The sequence below is a fragment of the Lissotriton vulgaris genome, chromosome 12 (assembly GCF_964263255.1).
Source record: "Lissotriton vulgaris chromosome 12, aLisVul1.2, whole genome shotgun sequence".
In the NCBI taxonomy this organism is placed as follows: Eukaryota; Metazoa; Chordata; class Amphibia; order Caudata; family Salamandridae; genus Lissotriton; species Lissotriton vulgaris.
The window spans coordinates 509,230,452-509,252,643 of NC_141700.1; positions in this window are offsets into that span (position 1 = coordinate 509,230,452).

The following is a 22,192-nucleotide window of genomic DNA, read 5'->3' on the forward strand; positions in this document are numbered from 1 at the left end:
GGTTACTATGGGAGGCCTTCAAAGCCACAATTTGAGGGGTATGCATCAGCACGAATGCAGGTATATTGAGAGACTTAAGACAGAAATTGACGAGAGGTGAAGCAAAAATAAGAGAACTTGAGTTGAAGTTTGCACGGACACAGGATCCGGGTATACTGGGTAAAATTCGAGCTGAGATATCTGAATACCAAAAAAGTGCAGAAGCAGAACTAAATTATGTGCATAAAAGACTGGTCGCTAGAAAATATGGTGAGGCTCGGAGACCCGGAGCTACACTGGCTGCTAAAATAAGTGCGCAGAAGCCGCCACCAGTGGTGGCAGCGGTGAGCGATGCAGAGGGGGTACTATGACATGGCGCGAAGGGGATATTGGAGTCCTTTAGAAATACATTCGGGAAGTTATACACGGCAGACACAACAGCTCCGGCGGACGAAATAGCAAAATACTGTGATGATGTGGCCCTGGCCTGGCTATCGGATACTCAGAGACAGTACCTGTCCCTACCGGTGACGGTAGGGGAGGTCACGGAGATCATACAATCATTGCGAACGGCAAGGCGCCCGGCCCAGACGGGTACATGGGAGAATTTTATAAGGCCTTTGTAGACATACTGGCTCCACATATTGTAGCTATGCTGGGAGACGCACATGAGAAAAGGACATTGCCACCTTCCCTAAGAGAGGCTATGATTCTAGCGCTGTTGAAACCAGACAAGGATCCGACTGCGTGCGACTCCTACAGGCCGCTCTCGCTAATAAATGTTGATACCAAAATACTCTCTTAACTCCTGGCTACTTGGCTTCAACACCTGATGACCAGATTAATCCTCCCCGACCAGTCGGGCTTCATCCCAACCCGATCAACATCCCACAACACCAGAACCTTGTTTGCACTCTCCCACTATTTGACGCCTGATACAAAGGCTGCGGCGATCCTATTGGACGCCGCCAAAGCATTTGACACCATAGCTTGGACCTACCTGCGAACAATATTGGGCAGAATGGGCTTCCCACCAATGTTCCTTCAGTGGGTGCAATTGTTATATACGGCGCCCATTGCGTGCATTCGGATTAACAAATATGTCTTGGAGCCCATTGCTATAGAGAGGGGCACCAGACAGGGATGCCCTCTCTCCCCCCTACTATTTGCCATAGCGATAGAGCCCCTAGCCTGCAAGATCCGGCAGGCACATCACTACTCGGCATTGCAGTTTCCCCAAACACCACTCCACATTTCGCTTTATGCGGATGATGTGCTGCTGTACGTGCGAGACCCGAAAGACAATCTGAATCAGTTATTGCGGGTATTTGTTAAATTTGGATACCATTCTGGACTCAGTATTAATTGGGCTAAATCAGCGATAATACCGCTCACTGACAGCACTCTCCCATTCCAAACGGAATACCCCTTGGACTGGCAGACAGACCCGGTACGATACTTGGGGGTGTGGTTCCATAGGGACCCCGAGGAAGTGATCCGCACGAACTACGGTAGAGTGATTGCAGGGTTAGAACAGAAGATTGACAGATGGATTCAGCTGCCGCAATCCATGGCGGATAGAATAGAGATTGTGAAGATGGTGATGCTGCCAAAAATACTCTACTTATTTAATAATATTCCGATCAAGCCACCAGCGCCAGTATTCCGAGCGATAAAATCTGCAACCCTAAAGTTGATCTGGGCGGGTAAGACTGCTAGGATAGATCTACACACGCTGGCTTTGCCGTTTGCGAGAGGGGGATTCAAGGTCCCTGACTTTCTACTGAACTATCTGTGTGCACAGACCCAATATGCCCATTTTTAGTACCACAAAGTCCCATTTCTTATGCACGTGGCGGTAGAGGAGGGGGACGCCCTTCCTATACCCCTGGATGCCATACTGACGCATGTCAGACCCCCTTGCACAAGCAAGATATAAATACAATAGACGCTTCAACTGAAGCATGGCGTCTGATAGCTAAAAAGGTGAACAAGCAGCCAATATATGCTCCAGAACTGCCGTTACATCATCATCACTGAAAGTGGGGTTGTGTCCTACACTGTGACCGTGTAGGACAACATCTAAGCGTTTAAGAAAAGCAAGGACTCGGTCACTGTTTCGTTCTGCCGCTTTTTTATTTTGAGCAGAATCTCACCCTAAGGTAATTAATCCTTGAGTGCTTTATGCACTTTTTTTTAATAATACAAGTTTCAACACTCTTTTGTGAAAATTTTGAAAACAGTCTGAGGTTTGTTCGTTGCCTTACATCAGACATATATTTACATTTACTATAAACACTTATTTACAATACGAAAAACATTAAATACATTTCACCATTACACAATACATTTATCAATAAACCACTTAATCTAACTTCACGGTTTGTACCCTACCAACTAGTTCTACCAGGTCTGTATGTTAAAGCTTTACATTTAGTTTAAACCCGGTCACGCAAAGGCTTCAAACTTAATATGCATTTTTTATTCCATTACATTCATGGAAGTGTTCTAAGGCCTTTTGCGGGAAATGCATTTGTCTTTACGACGAATGTACCAAAGCCGACGCGTTTCCAAGCCCGGATTTCATTTATCGGACTTTTCTTCAGGGCTTATTAGTTGGGTACCTGTATAAAGATAAGGGGAGGACATACTTTAATGTGGGACCTTCACATATAATGTCACTACAGGGTGATTGTTAACGCTTGTTTTTACCTTCCTGTGATGTGTGCACAAGTCTGTTCTGTTTATTTCGGACTCTTGACTGGCGTTTTTACTTTATTCTGCAAAGTGAAATACAACAATTGTATCTTTTTTTTCTCTCTTTGGGGACATTGTTATTGGTTTTTTTATAACCAGAAATTGGTTACAGTGTAACTCACGTTTTTGTGGGCTTTCCTCTCTGTCAATACATGTCATCTGATCTGTGGTAATTGCAGGTTTTATGCAAGGAAGCTCACCGGGTTCTGTAACGTTTAAACAGAACCGTTTCAGTTGAAGGCTCTGTATGTTTATTCCTATCGCCAACCTTTCTAAAGTTAACTTCTACTTACTTGGGGTTTTCGATGTGTTCCCAGGACCACGGGTTGTCTTTTAAAGAAGGGCGCCGCCTTTTTTGTTTGTATCTGATTCGCCGCATGCACTGCGAGATTAAAAAATAATAACCCGGTTAGGGACCCTGTTTAACTCGCGCGGCACTCGATATTTTTTATCGGGTTGGGCATTACCTGCAGTATTAACGTATAGCCGCTTTCGTCTTGCCAGATTCTTGCTCGAGTGGGTTTTTTTTGGAAGTCACGTGGCTTAATTTAAACTGGGACATGTGATCAGGTAGTTATGGGACATGTAGTCCAAAGATTCATTAAGTAAATGCGAGTTTGCTACTCTTTGCAGTCCGATTACTTTTGGGGCATTTTAAGTCTGTGGTCATGTTACATCTGACCCGTTCAACTATTTTTAGCATTCTCCGTATTCGTTCAGGCCTGCACTCACGCAGTCGTATTTCATGATCAGATACGCTACTCTTTTTAACAGTAATGTCTCCACATTACCCCACGTGGAGGAGCCTTTATTCCTGACAATACGGACCTTCTTAGATCTTTTTCCGTGTGCCCAAGGTCAACAAAGTGTTGAACCATGGGTGCGTTCAATACTCTTAGTTTGATTCTTGAACGGTGTTGGGCGAATCTTTGTGTAATTTGTTGATTTGTTTTCCCAATGTAAAGTTTGTCACAAGGACAAACTATTACATAAACAATATTTTTGCTTTTGCAATTTGTAAATTCGTTGTGGGTCGACAAATGCCAATTTTTTAAAAAAACAGATTTGAATTTGTTGGTAAGCGGGCCATAAGTTGAAACACACACCCGCAGAGCCTCAAAGAAAATCTTCCATTTAGCCAGCTATTGCGGATCAGATGCAATTGCTCTAGAAAAGAGGATAACTTGATACATGCAAAGACGCTGTGCGAACAGCTAAGAGAAAGAGGGTATCCCAAGAAAATGTCGTTTTTTTCTTCTATAGCATGTTATTTAGTGCTGCCATAGTTTGGGTTTCTTTACACAAGGTTTGTTCTTGTCGCTAAGCGGGTGGTAGTCACATTACACTCCCTTACATGAGGGTGGTTTTGTTTGCTTTCTGGGTCCAGTGTTGGATTCACACTACGTTCTTTTGGTGTGGAGTTTACTGTGTGTATACAGTCTTCTCCGCAACCATAGCATGGTCCATGTCCCCAGCCCACTCTTGCAGTTGTGGTAAAGTATCCGCTCCCCACTTCTGGGCAATATTTCTCTTCGCTATGCTCCACCCCATGGTGGCCCACCGTTGTTCAGCGTGAGTAAGGTCTGTCGCCTCCCAAATGTTGAGGAGGCGGTGACGGGGAGATGGGTGTATAGGTTTATCGCAGGCTATAGTCATTTGCCGGGTAATCTCTGTCCAGAATCGTTGTATTTGGGGACACTCCCATATGATGTGTATAAATGTGCCTAATTGATTGCAGTGTCAAAGACAATTTGTATCTGGTCTCTTACCTAGCCTTTATAATCGAAGTATACACAGTGTAAAATCTTAAGCTGGACCAGCCTAAGTCGCATCTGGATGGCTACCTCGCGTGGGGAGGATAGCGTTTCAATCCAGTCCTCGTCGGTTATAACACCCAGGTCCGCCTCCCAGCTAGTCCGCAATTTCAGCATAGGATCCGGTCTGTTGTTGATACGTTTTTTGTACGTTAGGGAGACAGCCTTGCTGTTCCTTGGGTCCAGCAATAACCTGTCTTCCAGGGGAGAGGATTCCGGGAGGGGGCGTCTGTGGGAAGGGCTCTGTCTATGGCGTGACTTATCTGGAGATATTGGAAATGCTCAGATGATGCTAGCGGATATTTGATTTGGAGTTCTGCAAACAATGCTCTCTTGCTCTTAATCCACATATCTCCCACCGTGGAAATCCCGATCATGTCCCAAATATAGAATCCGGCACAAGCACTGAGGCGCCCCAGGATGTCGGGCTCCCACAGGGGGGTAGCCTTTGTCAGGCGCCCACTCCATCCCATCCACCGCTGGGCCCCATGCCACACCTCCACTGTACAGGCCGTAGGACCGGTCAGCCCTAGTTTCTTGGGGTTTGAATATAACGCTCTGTTGTAGCCTCCCTTCCCCATCAACCACAGATCAGTGCGAAAGCTGGGGTCTGTATGAAATCCAAACACCCATTTATTAATGGCGACCAGTTGAGACGCCTGGTAATACAGGCGCATATCTGGCAACCCGATGCCCCCATTGTACCACCCCATAGTGAGCTTGTGCATGGCAATCGAAGGTGGTTTATTATCCCATAATAGATTCCTAACTGTTGCCAATCTGCGAAAAGTAGGAATCAGGGACCGGAATGGTGGTGTTTTGTAGGGCATAAAGAGCGCGTGGCAGTGCGAGCATCTTAAATAGCGAAACTCTGCCCAGAAGGGTGAGAGGTAGGGTCTTCCAGTGGGTAACATCAATTTTAAACCTTTGCAGCAGACCCAACAAGTTACGTTCATAAAAGGTTGCCTCATCAGTTGTTATAAAAATGCCCAGGTAACGAAATCCCTGGGTCGCCACTGGGATGGTGAATCCCCGAGGACTCTGCTGTGGCTCTCCCCAAAGGGAATACATCTGGGACTTGGACCAGTTTATCTGGTAGCCGGAGTGGTGTCCGAATATGTGGCAAATGTGAAGAACACGGCGAAGTGAGCGAGCTGGCGAAGTGAGATATAGCAGAATATCGTCTGCGTAGAGCGATATGCGGACGTCGTGTTCGTCTGTCCACTTAAAACCTCGGATGTCCGGATCTCCCCTGATCCAGACCACTAAAGGCTCAAGGGCCAGAGCGAAGAGGAGCGGCGACAGTGGGCAGCCCTGCCTCGTGCCACGACGCAGAGGGAAGGAGCCTGAACGATGGTTGCTCACCGAGACGTGGGCGACGGGAAGAGTATACAATAATCTTACCGACCCAATCAACTTGGGCCCAAGACTGATGTGAGTCAGAACGGCGAACAGATAGTCCCAGGCCACGGTGTCGAACGCCATTTTCGCATCTAGCGCGAGCAAAATCGATTCCTCCTCTATAGTCGCCACGCGGCCAATAGCACCATGCACACGACGTAGGTTCCATGCTGTGTTATGACCTGGCATAAACCCCGACTGGTCCGGGTTAATCAATTCCATGAGATACGGAAGTAGTCGGTTAGCCAGCACTTTGGCCAGGATCTTGGCCTCCACCATTATCAATGAGATAGGCCAGTACGATATACATTTGTCTTCAGGTTTACCGGGTTTGTGGATGACCACAATGGGGGCCTCACGGATGTCGGCTAGGAGGAGGCCGATCTCATAGCATTCATTGTACAGATTCAATAAGTGGGAAGCGAGCTTTGTTGCCATGGGTTTCATGAGTTCGGTTGGTAGCCCATTAGGGCCCATCGCCTTGTCTGCCCGGATATCCTGAATTGCTTTTCGAACCTCTTCTACAGAGAAATCGGCATCCAAGGACTCCCTATCTTGTTGGGAGACAATTGAGACCTCGATCCCAGCGAGAAATTCTGTCGCCCATAACGCTTGTGAATCCCCTGGAACTTCGTAAATTTGTTCGGAGTATTTGGCGAACGTCTCTGCAATGCCCTGATCATCGTCTGGTCCCTTAATCGCACGCACCCATCTAGCCGACTGTTCTTTGCGTTCCAGCCATGCTAGCAGTTTTCCAGTACGCTCGCCCTGTTCATATATTCTATGACGGGAGGCAAGGATACGCCTGTTAGCGTCCTCGAGCAGCAGCTGCTTATAGTCATGCCTCTTAATATTAAGGTTGTGTTGAATATCTTGATCAGGGTTCTGTGAGACGAATTGCTCAAGAGACAGTATCTCTTTTTCCAGTTCAGTCACACACCGGTTGCGCTCTGCCCTATGGCCTAACATTAATGACAACGCTCTTCCCTTTATGACTGCTCCAAATGCCCCCCAGAGTGTTATTGCCGATTGCACCAACCCTGTATTTTCCTCAAAATAGTAATCAGTGTCTTTCCGTAAGCTGTCTCTGACCTGTGGGATCCTCAACTCTCATGGCTGAATCCTGATGGGGCCTGGTTGTTTCACTCGGTGAGCCCCGAAGATAGTTACGACCTGAGAGTGGTCAGATATACTTCTCGCAAGGCAGGCTGAATTGGTAAAGTCATGAATGTGTTGTGCTTGGGTGAACAAGTAGTCAAGCTGTGAATGGCTGCCGTGCACACCTGAGCGGAACGTGAAGAGTGCACCCTGGGGGTGGTACCATCTCCAGATGTCCACCAGTCCCAGAGCATTGGTAAAGTCGTGTAGTTGCGAGTCATGTGTAGAGTCCCATCTGGGTGGGGACCGGTCTATTTGGCCATCCATCTCCAGGTTAAAATCTCCACCCATCACCAACGTACCAAGGGGTAGGTTCAGTAGTATCGCACCAACGTCTGTCAGTGTCATGCGTTGAAGACCCGGTGGGGCATACACTGAAATAACATTAAGAACTCTGCCCTCACAGATACCCGAGCAGGCTGCATACCTACCCTGCGGATCAGTCCACGTGTCTTGCACCATGTAAGGCCAGCCCTTCCGGAGGAGAATCCCCACCCCTCTGGACGCAGAGGTAAAGCCCAAGTGCGTGATCATGCGATAACCCTTCCTATCTAGGGCCTTACATGAGTTACCAATAAGATGGGCTTCTTGGAACAGAACCATATCCAGCCCCTGTCTGTGAATGTATTGTAGCACTATGCCACGCTTGATTTTGTCCCCGAGCCCATTAACATCCCAGGTTGCAATCCTAAGTCCCTGACCTACCGCCATGTGGTTCTGCTAGCGGTGCAATGTAGTGAACCAAGTGTCCCTGGTGTGCAAGGCTCCCCGTGGCGACTCACTGTGCTGCCTCAATTATGTTGCAACACTCTGCGGCGTCATGAGTTGTAAGATTAGTGAACTGCGTGGCGATACCGATCTCAATGCCCCGATGCCAGGTGTAGTTTCACACCAAGCTAGAACTGCATAGCCAATTACTGCGATTTGCTGCAAAGTGGCCCCCCACAACTGCCCCCAGACAACATAAACTCAAAAATACCCCCATGACCCCAAACTTCCCCTTCTCCCTGCTCCCCCGGCTCAGCGAGACTAAAACCGCCCATCACCCCCAACATGCAGAGTGCCTGTCACCCACCCATGAACAATCGTAGGGAACGCGGGAAACCCCACTCAGGATATTGTTATAAGACATTTCCTCGCTCCCCGGCCCAACCCCACTCCAATGTATTATACCACATAGAGGCGCAGGTCCATCCCTGCCGAGTATCCCGCTGTGCCCAGTTTAGCAATAACAGATTAATAACAGATGTGCTCCAATCCCGGACCGCCCAACATGCCAAACAAACATATAAAAAAGCATCACAGACCCTACATCAAGCATTAGAATGAGCCCCCAAGAATAGACAGTCTTGACGACCCAGGTCCCAGGCATCCACCTCTACGTTTCCCCCATTATTGTCCCCGTATAGAGGCATCTTCGGGAGGTCATGGCGCCGAGACAATGAGGCTGCCGGAAAAAACAGTGCCAATCCCATACAATCTTACCAACCACAGTCTCAGCGCCCTCCCGCGTGTCCCTGGGAATCAGTATCAGAATGCGGGGGGATCTTCTCTGTTGGCGCCAGACAGTGTTATCATCTGCTGCAGAGAATGCCCTCTTGCCTTTCCTTTCGACTGTGCGCCAGCCATCAAGTCTGTCAGGATACGCTCCGCAGGATCCGAATGTAGTAGATAAGGGTCCCACCTCCTGACGTCACCAACACCCTGAATGTTATTTACAGGGTGTTCAGGCTATCAGGCGAGGGAAAGGAATGGAAGGGACAGCGGGGAAAAGGATCTGAAATGACAAAGAGACAGCAAACAATATAAACAAGGTTCACAGTCACATCTACACTCATGAATTCTCGCTAGTCCTGCATACCTGTACAAAATAGAATGACCCCTTTTTCTGCTTTCAAACTTAAACAATAGGTATATATGTATTTCCTGTCCCTGTAAAGAAAAAGACATCCCATGAGTATCTGGATGGAGGGGCTCTGTTCTGAAATACACTGGCTGTCAAATAAAACAACCTACCAGAAAACATATAGGAGTGGCATAGGATAAATGTACTGGTTTTCATCAAAACAATATAACTTGAACCTGTTCCTGCCCATACAAATGTTTGAGAAGAATTCACAGTACAGGCAAGTTGTGAAGGTGTAACTCAGCCTCGAAATCACTTCACCATACTCATGTCCCCTGTAATAGAATCACTGCATGTAAAGACATACACACGGTAACATTAGGCTGCAACCACCTCTATATTCCTTTCCTTCCTAATAACCCAGAGAGCTCATTACAATTCTGTGACTGGTAGTGTGTGGTTGCGACCATCACTACACTCGAGGTAAGTATTCCCTAAACACATGCCAGAACATATAGATCGGCAGCGTGTGATTGACCTTCACCACCGCTTCGGAGCAATATATTCCCAATTTAAAAAGTGACGAAAACAGAAGATAACCGGCAGCGTGTGGTTGTGACCAACACTCCCGCTCCGGTTGATTCACAGTTCAGAAAATATGGCAAATAGTATGGTGTGCTGAGAAGAAAGGCTCCTCCTCTCAGTAAATGTTTCCTTAACAATGGAAACGGTAACACAAGGTTGAATCTACCTCCGTGCTCCGCTCCTCTTCCAAAATACGTGGTACTCAAAATGGGAAACTGCAACACAAGGTTGAATCCACCTCCGTCTTCAGCTCCTCTTCCGCTCCAAGGATAATGCGTATTAGATCAGCACCAGTCTTACCCGCTCCGTTAACTTCGAGGGCTAATTCAGCCGTTGTAGCTCTCACAGAGGCACTTCTCCCAAATGGCGTCCTGCTACAGTAAACAAACAGGGAAACAACAGAATTACTCGCACTGGATGTGGCGCGTCTGCTCGTAAAATACGTCCCGACCAGGATGATTATGGGACTTGTAGTCTTACTCCATTCCCCCCCCCCCCCCCCCCGAGACCCGCCTGTGCATGGGAAATGTAGTAAATATTGGAAGTGAGGTAGGCGCCGCTAAGCAGAACTTGACAAAGCCACTCCCAGGCTTCCTCCGGACGGGTGAAAAAACACGATTTACCATTTGCTTCCACACGAAGCTTGGCGGGGAACATCATTGCGTACTTGACTTGTTGGTCTCGGAGAGCCTTTTTTACCTCCAAGAAACTCCGTCGTCGTTTCTGGACTCTCATTGTGAAGTCTGGGAAAAACATGATTTTACTTTTCTCCAAGGTAAGTGGCGGGCCGCTCTTGCAGTCTGCAGTATGACATCCCGTTTTGTTGAAAACCCTCGCCAGTAAAGGTCTTGGAGGGGCTCCAGGCTTCGGGCGTCTCCCTGGCACCCGGTGAGCTCTTTCAATCATGAAGCACTTGGACAGTCCTCTGGGTTGGAGATGTTTCAGGACCAGTTCCTCCACAAAGAGATCCACCGCCTGCCTCTCCGCGCACTCCGGTACACCAATAATGTGGACGTTGTTCCGCCTCATGCGACTCTTGTAATCGTCCAGCTGTAGGTCCATCACCTCGTGGGAGGAACGGAGGTCTTTGATTTCCTGCTGGAGCAGGACGGTGTCCATGACCAACTCCTTAGTGGTATTCTCGACTGTACCAACCCTTTCTGTTATCTTCTTCATGTTCTCTCGAATCAGTGCCACATCCGTGGCCACTGTGTCAATCCGCACTTCGAGCGAGGTCCGTATCGCTTTTATGGCCTCCAGCAGAACCGTGTTCACGGCTCTGCTGTCTCACCCGGTGGTGCCGCCTCCGTTCGGTCTTCATTTTGTTGTTTCTGCCAGGCGAACTTCTCCAGTTTGGTCTGGGTCGTTCCTCTGTTCGAACGGCTGGACACCATCATGAAGTTTCCATGAGGACACTTCTGCTGATCTGGGCGCCGGCCTGTCGGCTTTCGCAGGAGGCACCTCACATAGACGGGTATCCGCTCAGGGCCGACTGGCCGTGGCAGCCCCCAGCAGCGGAGCTGTGTGGAGACTCCTCACAATAGAGATCACAGGCCCCTGCTAACGTGTGTACAGTAAAGTTAGTTGCCCCCAAAGCGGCTATTTAGCCGATGGCCACTTCGTACACCCCTTCAGCACGATGGAAGGCCCCAGTACCTTTCTGCCAGCAGATCGTGTATCACCCCCAGTCACCGGCCTTACCGCATGCTGCAACTCTGATCCGGGATGGGGCCCCCGTGTGCACTTCTCTTTCAGCCGTGCCTTCCCGCAATCAATTTGGTACTCTCGGGCCATCCCAGGCCCACACGTGGGTTGCGGTGTTGGCGCGCACCCCGGTCCTCCTTTGGGGGCCGCCGCACTCCACAACGGTCCCCCGCCACTCACCGGATTGTCGGGGGGAGCTCACAGCCTCCACCGGAGCTCCGGTCTCCTAGGCCCCAGCCGGGGATGTCTCCCCCGTGATCGCCGGCAGCTTTTCAAAGTAGGTCGCAGCCGCGGCCTCGCTTAATTCTCAAGCAGTACGGCCTTGTTCCGCCGCCGGCTGGGGCACTCAGAAGGTCCCGGGTCCTGAAGCTCTTGTGAATGAGCCCGACCGATATGCACCAGATTTACTACGATGGGCACAGGGCACCCCAGGAGCACATCCCCGGCACACGGGCAGGAGGCAGGCCGGTAGGAGTGGAGTGAAGCAGGATAGATCAGGAGTGGCGCTCCGGAGAGAAACTATGGTGGGCCATTCCCGTTGGCGGATAGCCACGCCCCCAGAAATCTATTGTTTTTAATATGAACTTAAAAGGGACTTTCGTCCCGCCTCCTCTCTTTCCTCGCTTCTCATTGGTTCCTGTGCATGCAATTTACCTTTCCTCCATTTCTACTGCCTGTAGGATATTTCCTGAATTTACCAATGCTTGTTCCCAATTTGCGTCTCTTATCAGTTTCCCGCCACCAAAATACTGTTAACATACGCTTTGGTGGCACTATATTTTCATAACGTTTTGGCTTTTACTCTTGTGACATATTTATATAACAATTTATCATCCGGAGAGATTAAGTGATTTTCAAAGAATCACAGGATGTCGCGCCGGGTCCCCAGCTCTCGAGTCAGCAGCCCTGCCAGCTGCGCCACATGCTCTCCCCTCCCGTGTTATCTGTCAGGGAGCTCTTTCCTTCTCCTGGACGATGATTGAAGAAAACAGCTCTTTTTTCACTACATAAGCAAAACCGATGCATTACCAATGTTTGTTGTTTCTTTTACTGGGGAGAAATACCTGCTCGTCCTGCCAGACATAATCTGCCCCTTCACTCCCCTACTCCCTAACCCCCGTCAGACATAATCCGCCCCTTCACTCCTCAACCCCCGCTCTCCCCACACCTACCCAACATGGAGGCCCCCATTGACATTTACCACATGCTCACAGCAAGTGGTACATGTTTTCGTTAAACCCCACCAAACTTGGGGCCAGATGTAGCTCACCAAATACCGGTCGGTAACGGCCGATTCCGACCGGTATTTGGTTTGTGACATGTAGGGGGCCTGAAATGTACCGATTCAGTAAATTTACCGAATCGCTAAATCTACATGTAGGTGGCACTAAAAACAGTGCCACAGGCCCTTTAGAATTTGTTATTTACCATCAAATACTATTTGATGGTAAATAACGAATCCCTGTGTACATGCACATCTGTGCATGTACACCTGTGCCATGTGGCACACATACATGCTCTAAGTGCATGTATGTGTGTCACATGGCACACAAGCCTGAATCAGGGGTGCAACAGGGTGTCAAAGTGACACCCTGTCCCCCTTGTCAATTCGGTAATTTTACCGAATCGGTATTTACCGATTCGGTAATTGCCAGTTTGAAGTTTGAAGTTTAAAAGTTCTTGTTAGAGCGCACTGTAACCAAGCGGCTTCCTGGGGCTGAGGTTAGGACGGAGGAGCTCAGACGGTAGCCATGAAGGAGTTAGCAGGAGTACGCTTGGGAGAAAAGGAAAGTTTTAAGTGCCTTGCGAAATTGTGAATAAACTGAGATGGACCTAATAGATATCGGAAGACTGTTCCAGAAACGAGGAGCGAGTACTGAAAATCTGGTACCACCAGTTCTAGACTTCGAAATCGGGGAATATTAAGGAGGGATTGGTTGGAAGAGCGGAGGGAGCGGCTGGGGGTGTAGGGGCTGATGAGAGAATTAATGAACCAAGGGGCAGTGTGGGCACGAGCCATAAAGGCAAGGCAGCCCATCTTGAAGAGGGACCTCTGACAGATGGGAAGCCAATGAAGGGATTTCAGGTATGGAGTGATGTGCTGAAACTTAGGAAGGTGATGTATGAGGCGGGCTGCTTGATTTTGAATAGCCTGTAAACGGCGAAGTTCAATGGCCGGAATTCCCACATAGAGGCTGTTCCCATAATCTACGCGGGAAAGGATCATGGCTAGCACAATGATTTTAAGGGCATCAGGGGAAAAAAAACGGGAAACTTTCCGGATAATCCGGAGGGACAAAAAACAAGAGGAGACCACTGAGCTAACCTGGGCATGCATGGAGAGGTCCCGACTGACTTTGATGCCCAAGGTCTTTGCTGAGGCCGCCGGCACTGGAGGAGGGTCAAGGGAGGGTGGCCAAAAGGCGGCTGACCAAGGGCTGATGTTAGCCCCAGTCAGGACCAACTCCGTTTTGTCCAGGTTGAGCTTAAGATGGTTGTGGTTCATCCATTCAGAAATAAAGACGAGGGAAGAATGAAACTTAGGCAGCGAGTCAGAAGCAGAAAGATCAAACACAAGCTGGAGGTCATCCGCGTAATTATACACGGAGACCCCCATGTTGAAAAGAGAGAGAATCAAAGGTTGGATATAAAGATTGAAAAGAAGGGGGGACTGGGAAGATCCCTGAGGAACCCCACAGATGACCGGGCGGGAAGGGGCAGAGAAGCCAGAAAGGTGGACCGCCTGGGACCGCCCTTTGAGAAAATTGCCATTGGTTCCTATGGGCCTCAAGGCCCATAGGAATCAATGGCAATTACCAAATTGGTAAATACCGATTCGGTAATTACTGAATATTGCCGAATCATTAATTTATTCGGTAAATATACCTACATAGCATTTACCGATTTGTAAATACCGAATCGGTAGAATTCGGTATTTACCAATCGGTAAATACTAATTACCTACATCGGGCCTTTGGTATTTTGTGTAGTTTCACGTCCGGTAAATCCGTTGCACACAGTAATTTCACATTTCATGGGTCTCAATTCTTAATTGCGCGGTACTGGTGCAACGTTACTGCACTGTACAATAAATGTTGCATGTGGATTTAGTTATGTACTAAAATGTAGCAAACATCTCAGTCCATTTGGGGTAAAGTGAGTTCCTGGTGTCAGATGGGGTACTGCAGTCTGGTCCTGTGAATAGAGAGGCAATGCCATGTCAGTCACTAATTGAGAGCCACAGGACAAGTTTATGTCAATGCATAACAACACATAACGTGTATTTGTAAAGCGCACGGTCACCACGACAGGTATCGTAGCCCTGAACAACAGATATTTATTGTTGCCTACCTCAATGGTACTTATTTTATCGACCTCAGAAGGATAAAATGGACCCCCTGGATTTGAACCTATGACCATGAGGTGGAACACAAGCCCCACAGTGGACGTATTAGTCGGGAAACACCATTAACAACGAAGGCAGTACTATGCGTAACGTTTACAACGAGGCACTTACCACGTAAACGTCTTTCCAACGCGTATGCATTCAACTATCGTCTTTACCACGAACAAAAAAAAAAACGTAGGATTAAAAAGGGGGGTTGGGGGGGTCTCCCCCCCCCATAAAAAAACGATCCCGACGTGCCGAAGAAAACAGCGTCGTGAGAGAGGAAGCGGAATAAACTTCCGCTTCCTCTTTGCGACGTGGTAAAGATGATGAGGGGAAAACGAATTCCGTGGTAACGCATGCGTGGAAAAGGCATGCGTTACAACGGAATTCGTGGTAACGACATATAACCGTATTAGTCCACTAAACCACCGAACCTTGCGCCCAAACACGTGTTTCCCCCATGAGAGCAAAATCAGTCTCATGGACAGCACAGCATTTGGAATCGGGCACCGTTACTAAATCTTGGTGGTACTGTAGTTCTGGAAGGGCTCTCAATGATATATGGTCCAGATCTGACACAGCTATGCACATTTCTGCGAGAGGAGCACTTTTGAAAAATGTGGACTCAACATGGAGAGGGGGTGTCACCCAAGATATCTAGACACATTAACATCTGTGGACAATGAACCCTAGCCAGATGTCCTTTGCGAGTATGTAGGGACATGTATGTCAGTTACTCCCTCGCAAAACAGGCCCAAAAGCCCGCCATCCAGAGTAATATGGTAACAGGTAACCCTCTCATCTAGAGTGAGATTTGTGGTAGAAATGACTTCAATGCTGAGAATTAAGTTGGTTGGCAAATGGAAGAGATGTGGAACTGGCTGGCAGTAACACTTGCCTCCTTGCTGACTGATCCAAGGTAACTGGCCGGAAAAGTATGGAACAATTAAAAGGAATGCAATGTGATAGGCTTACAGCCACTATTGACAGCGAGGTTGTTGACTATTTGAATAAACAGTACATGTTCTGTTTAGAGGAGTACTTGACAATAAACTTTTCACAACTTGGGGTATCCCATGATTTTGGACATATGCAGTCTGGCACTAATTCGGAGGATAAACAATCTATGTTTTGTTTTGTGGCCTACCTCTCGAATTGGCAGCACAGATTGAGAGGAATAGTGTTAAAATTCAAGCAATTAAAGTAAAAGCACATGTAACTCCCGCTTAGTACACACTGTGGTTATAGTTGATGTTTATATTCTCCCTAGTTCTTTAATAAGCAAACCACTACCACCCACTGTTTAAAAACACCACGATTGAAACGTGGAAGAGAACTTCTAAATCTAAAAAGGATTGATTGTTTTACTGTACGTTTTTACTGATTGGATACTGGCTGAGAGGGGGAAGGGGTGGAAAGGTTTACTAAGAATAGTATCATGCACCACTCTTAGCTGATATATCCACTGAAAAAAACAAAAGTGACAGGGTTGTTACAGTTAGGATGGCATTTCACTTGTGCAAAACCAGAGAAATTCAGTAATTATAGTTATCACAGGGTAGAGAGCGAGAGACTGTAAGAACAGTTGCACTCTCCCAAAGGCAATATTCACACACAAAAGCAACTAGCATATTCAAAGAGATGGAGGGAAGAAAATTGATTCTGTCAAGAGGAAGGGGGGGGGCGTCATTATACCTCTTGGCTATCCAAAGATATTGGATTAGACGCCTCACTCACTTTATCATGACATGCTTCATCATTGGCCTCTATCCATACCCTGGGAGGGTGATACCACCAGGGCTGACTCAACCAAAGTTAGAATGGGAGTTCTTAGATAAAATCAAACGAAATAAGCAGGGATACTAAAAGGGGTATATGGATAAAGATACCTACAGGTATACCCAAAGATTTTCTTTATTCATAGGGTACATGGAGTCTAGATAAAACGTTTATTAGGGTTTATTATTGAAAATAATAGTTTAATTAAGCCTCTTAAATTCGTGCCAACATGTTTCAGCCCATGCTACGAGCTCGTGGGGCATTCATCAGGGCTTGTTGAATGTATCCCTGCCTTTCTACGGGAAGACCTGGCTTGGCAGTTCAGGCTGCATTGCTCCCATGAAGCACAGGGTCAAGACTGATTCGCATATGGCTGGGTCTGAACTGGGGTGGCGAAGAGAGCTAAATAACTATGATGGATTCAACTCAGATCTGTGACTGGGGTTGAATGTCTGAAGGGTTTCAGTGCTCCGTCCATCATCTCCTTGTGTTTGCTTTGTTCACCCTAAATTGGCAGGGTATGCCCAGACAGGAGCTTTAAAAACGACTAAAAGAGATTATTTAAAAACAGAAAATCACACTGCACTAGTACTCAGCTTACACTGATCTCTAGAAATATGAAGCCAACATCAAATTTCATAACAACAGTATCCTGAATATATGACTGCCTAACTGAAATTATGTACGGCCTCTGGCAGGAGCTTTTCAATAATGAATTTGTAATGTGGCTCTGACATGGGTAGTGGCAATCTGGTTGGTGTTGGCCACAGTACCCTTTCGTAAGTTTGGTGTTCTCCAATCTTTCTTAGGCTTCTTGGTGCAGTCTTTCACAAAGTGACCACTTAGGCCACAATACAGTCAAAGGTTGTCGCGCCGTCAGGCTGTACTGCACCCCTGCTCAGCTACACAAGCTCAGACTCATACTAAGTGACGCTTGCATGCGCTGCGCTGCCCCCGCCGCGGACTTTGCACACCTAGCGTGGTTATGCCCCAAGGTCTCCGAATTCTGGCAGGCGGTGTGCTCCACGAATTCTGACATCACTAGTACTACGGTGCATACTGATCCTCCTCTGTGTCTTTTTGGTCTTGTAAAGTTCTGCTCAGATGTCTCTCGACGCCTGATCGCAATGATGCTAGTACTGACCACACTATTATACAAAACAAGGGAAACCCTGAAGGTATGCCATAGGGACCTTGGGCAGTAACATGTTTTAGAGAACAGTGGTCTCTATTTTGGAAGGAAAAATGGACAACCACAATAATCATAAGCTTAAATAGATCGTATGTCTTTTATCCAGCCGGACAAGAATTTATTATTATTATACGTTCAGTTGATTGTGATTCTATGGCAGGACCGGAGGCTCAGATGACTCAACTTGGCGCATTCCTCAACGATACGAGCCGAATGGCGGTCTTCCATAGGGCCAACTACCTCAGTCACACACCTATAGATTGAACTATCGACCGCCTGATAGAACTCCTCATCCTTCAGGTAGGAATGGGGCTCCTCGTAGTATTCATTCTCCATAATGAAAGCTACTCCGACAGACGACCACCACCAGACTTAGAGACTTCCAACGGCCTCCACAACACAGCCCCAGACACCAGGGGGTACAAAGGTATTCCAACAGCCCGGAGGACCGTACAACTTTTGGGCGTCAGGAACTGACTGCAATTAGGGCGCACTCGGACCCCTGCCCCCCCACAGCGCGCTACCACACCAGGGGCTAAGGAGTGCTTGAACCGGCACCACCGGCAGCAACGCGGTAAAACCGCAATACAGACCCTCAACAGGGCGTAAGAGTGACAAAAGCACTGAAATGGGGCTACAGACCCGGATTCACCAAGCGTCACTGAGGGGGCACGAGGGCAAGGCTCCGCGTCCGTTGGATTCCCCAGCGCGGCTCCTCTGAAGAGAAACCGCGCGAAAGATCAACGAGACGCCGCAGTGCCCTCTAGCGGCTGTTACACGCCGCGGAACCACAACGGGAAAAAGGTCGCGAAAAGTGCGGAAAAACCGCCCCCGCGACGTTCTCTGGACTCTGTGAAGAAAAACAGCCACAACGCTGACACAGACCCCGAAAGAGCAATCAAGAAAAACCCCAAAGTGAGGTAAACACCACAATAACCCAAGAGCAAAGAGAAAACACTTAACTGGCTGCGGGAGCAGCGAAGAAAGAGGAAGAACGGAGAGAGGGGACTGCTTATATAAGGATAATGGACACTGTGAAAGGACTACCCTCGGATCCTTACAAGTTGGAGTGCTGGGACTTGAAGTTGAAGTCTGGGACATTTGCACTATGTTGATTTATTTGATATTTTTCTTCCTTTTATTGAAACCGATGATGATGTTCCAATAAGAGCTTTTCTGGGCTGCTGTGCGTTTTGTGTTTTAATAAATGGTGGAGAAAGAAAAGCATAATCCTCGCCTCCGTGTCCTTAATAGAATTAAAACTTACCGTCACACTAGCTAGGCAAATTTCGATTCAAAACATTAAATGACAAGTGGGCACAGCCGTGATCCACAAACACAAGACAAACAACGAAAAACAGAATGGCCAAAGGCAGGGTATAAGATGTGTCTGTTTGTTTGTAATCACTATGACAGACTAAAATATCCATTTTCACACTATTGATCATTACAATATTATAAAATCATATTGCATATGGTGCTTTTAGTGTCGACGACGTTTCAATGCTATTCACAACAATATAAAGCATCATCTTCAGGACAAAGGATAGTTCATTGTTGTCTTAAGCTTATTCACATATTTTGCCTATATCGCATTAGTTTGAAGGATGAACAAGGTTCAACGGTAATGACACGCTTGTAATACGGCCCAGTAGATCCGTAACGGGGCCTGACAGCCACTAAATCGTCAATAGGCTATGGGCCTTCCTTGTATGGTTTAATTCCGGATATCAATATATGTCAGTGCCGGATCACACTTGAGGGTTTTGGTTAAGAAACAATTCCCCTAGGTGCCAGGTTGCACCTCTTGAATAACGGCAGGAAGTCAGGGCACGGGGGCTCCTGCTGGCGCTGGATAGCGTGTGACATATATATAAAAATAAATTCTTGTCCGGCTGGACGAAAGACATACGATCTATTTAAGCGTATGATTATTGTGGTTGTCCATTTTTCCTTCCAAAATAGCTAGTACTGACCAGGCGTAGGGTGGCCATGTGTTGGGGTCGCGACCTGCTCCTAGGGTTGAGAGCTGGCTGGAGGATGCCTCTCGGTGTCGGACTTTACTATCTGAGTTCTGGGACTTGCTACCCGACCGGTTGACATCTGGGGCCCTTTGGTAACTTTCCTCCTCTCCCGTACGCATTCCAGTGGAGCTGCCACTCCCATGCTCCCCGCCGGCCCTGGTTCCGCGGCGGCCGCCGGCGCAGGTCGGTGACTGCCTCTCACCTCCACATAGATTCCCCCGCCCTGTGGCACCCATTACTTTTGTCCTGGCCGAATGTGTGACCCCCATGAGGGGAGGGATTCCTGTTAAATAATGCTGGTATTCTGCCTTAATGTAGCTATGCTTCTTACAAGGTGTAGTCGCCTTGTTTCCGAACGCTTGACTTAGTTTGTATTGTGTAAATTTTAGCTGCTACGTAGCACAGTCTGACTTGAATTTCCTCAATAAAGATTTTGAAAAATTTAAAACAAAAAAAAGGTTGTTGCGCCATCTTTTGTCCTTTTCGGTCTTGGAAAGGGGAGGTCGGACCGACCCGATCTGCATGGGTTCTCCGCTATCCATTATCGCATTGCGGAATAGTCGGGAGTCAGTAGAGGGCAAAGGTGGGGGTACTCTGTTCTCGGCACGTTTCTTCTATCCTCGTTGTTCCGCCAACCGATGGTCTAAATGAAGAACTAGGTTTATGAGAGCATCACAGTCTCGAGGGCAGTGAGCACCTGAACCAGCATATCTTTTGAGTTCATCACGCAATCCCCTGTAGAATAATGATGCTCTTTTGTGTTCCCACCAGTGGCCCTCTACCACCAGTCTGTTAAATTGTGCAAGGTAGATGCAGTAGTTTGTTGTCTGCTGTCTGTGTGGAGGTTCGTAGGTCGAAAATGCGCCTGAGATCCTGCTCAAAGCGCTCAAAGGAATATAACACAGAATCAGCATTGGCCACAAGGGTTGTGGACCAGACTGCCACATCCCCAGATAGATATGAAAGAATGAAGGCTACTCTAGACTCGGGTGTTGGAAACACAGCTGGTCTACATAAAAAATGTAATTTACATTGTGTAAGAAAAACATGTAGTTTCTGAGGATCCCCTTGATATCGCCCAGGGGGTGCCAAAGGAACCGCTATTTGTTGACATGCCTGTAAGTGAAAGGTATAAGTTCCACCCGTAGGAAGGTGAGATCAAGAGTCAGCTCCCCCATTCTGTACTCGATCTAACCTTTGGGACATCCCTATTACGTGTGACCACAAGGTTTGGTTCTCCGCTTGCGCCAACTCTACCTGTCGTTGGAGATCCCTCAAGGTGTTGTTAAGAGCAGAAACATCAAAAGAACCGGACACCAATGTCTGAGACAAGAAAAAAAAAGTTATTTGGGGGGGGGGGTGAGTTTAGAGGCTTCGCATTCTATCAGGAACCAATCTGGGAGAGATGAACGTTGGAACCCGTTCTTCTCTCTGCTGGACACGCAGAGGCAGCTGGACCCCAAAAATCCTCAGAAATCATGCAACGAACACCAATGCTCATCCGATAATCTCAAGGGAAGGGGGTTTGGGAACAAACAATAAACTAAAATAAATAGTTAAAACAAAAAGCTAAAATTAAGAAAGAAACAACTGGCGCACGTTTGTGCTGGTGGAGAAGCAAACTCTGGGTCACAGAACAATCTGGGACATCTGTCCTAAAGCTAGGAATGAGTATGGAGACCTGCTCCTGCAGCAGTAGTAAAAGACATCAATAGGAACACAAATAATCAATGACATATATCATGCATAAACTTCTGCATTGGGTCACGATAAGAGTTTTTTTAGAATGATTAGAGTAAATCGGAACTGCACTCACACCATATGGCGCTAAAGATAAATACACACTCACACAATATTGTGCCAATGAAGATTACACATACGCGCACCATACATTCTTATTTCAATGAGATAAGACCTAATCTGCATCCTTCAGCTGAAGTAGGACCAAGGCTTGAGAGCGTTACCAAGACATAAAGTAAGCTGAGTGGGAACAAGAGGGAACTGTGATATAGGAAGCAAAGTCAGGAAGTCTCTGAATGCAAAGAGTTTTGTGTGCAGTTACCCAAGATCACCCGATAACCAGGAATGAGCCGGGAGTCAAAACATTGGAATTCCACTGAGCACAAGAGTTAAATGTAGCCCAAAAAGGATTTAGACTTATCTGCGAGTAGCAGCAGCAAAGATGGAACAGGACTTGTCCGACCAGCGCCTGAAGAGAAGAGCTGTCACGCTGCAGGATCTTCAACAGGAAACTCAATGCGAAGCACTGAAGATGAGCCGGGTTGACAGTTAAATACCTTATGCCAGGCTGATGAGTCATGGAGGTTGCAGAGTCATGGAGGCTTGTTGATTCACGGAGGTTGCTGTGTCATGGAGGTTGCTGAGTCACGGAGGCTGCTGAGTCATGGAGACTTGTTGAATCACGGAGGCTGCTAAGTCATGGAGGTTGCTGAGTCGAGCTCTGGCGTGGCCTGGAAACAAAGATAAGGAAAACATCACCACATACTGGAGCAGAGAATTTAAGAATTGTAAGTCAGCTTTTCTTCCTCAGGGAACACGGGG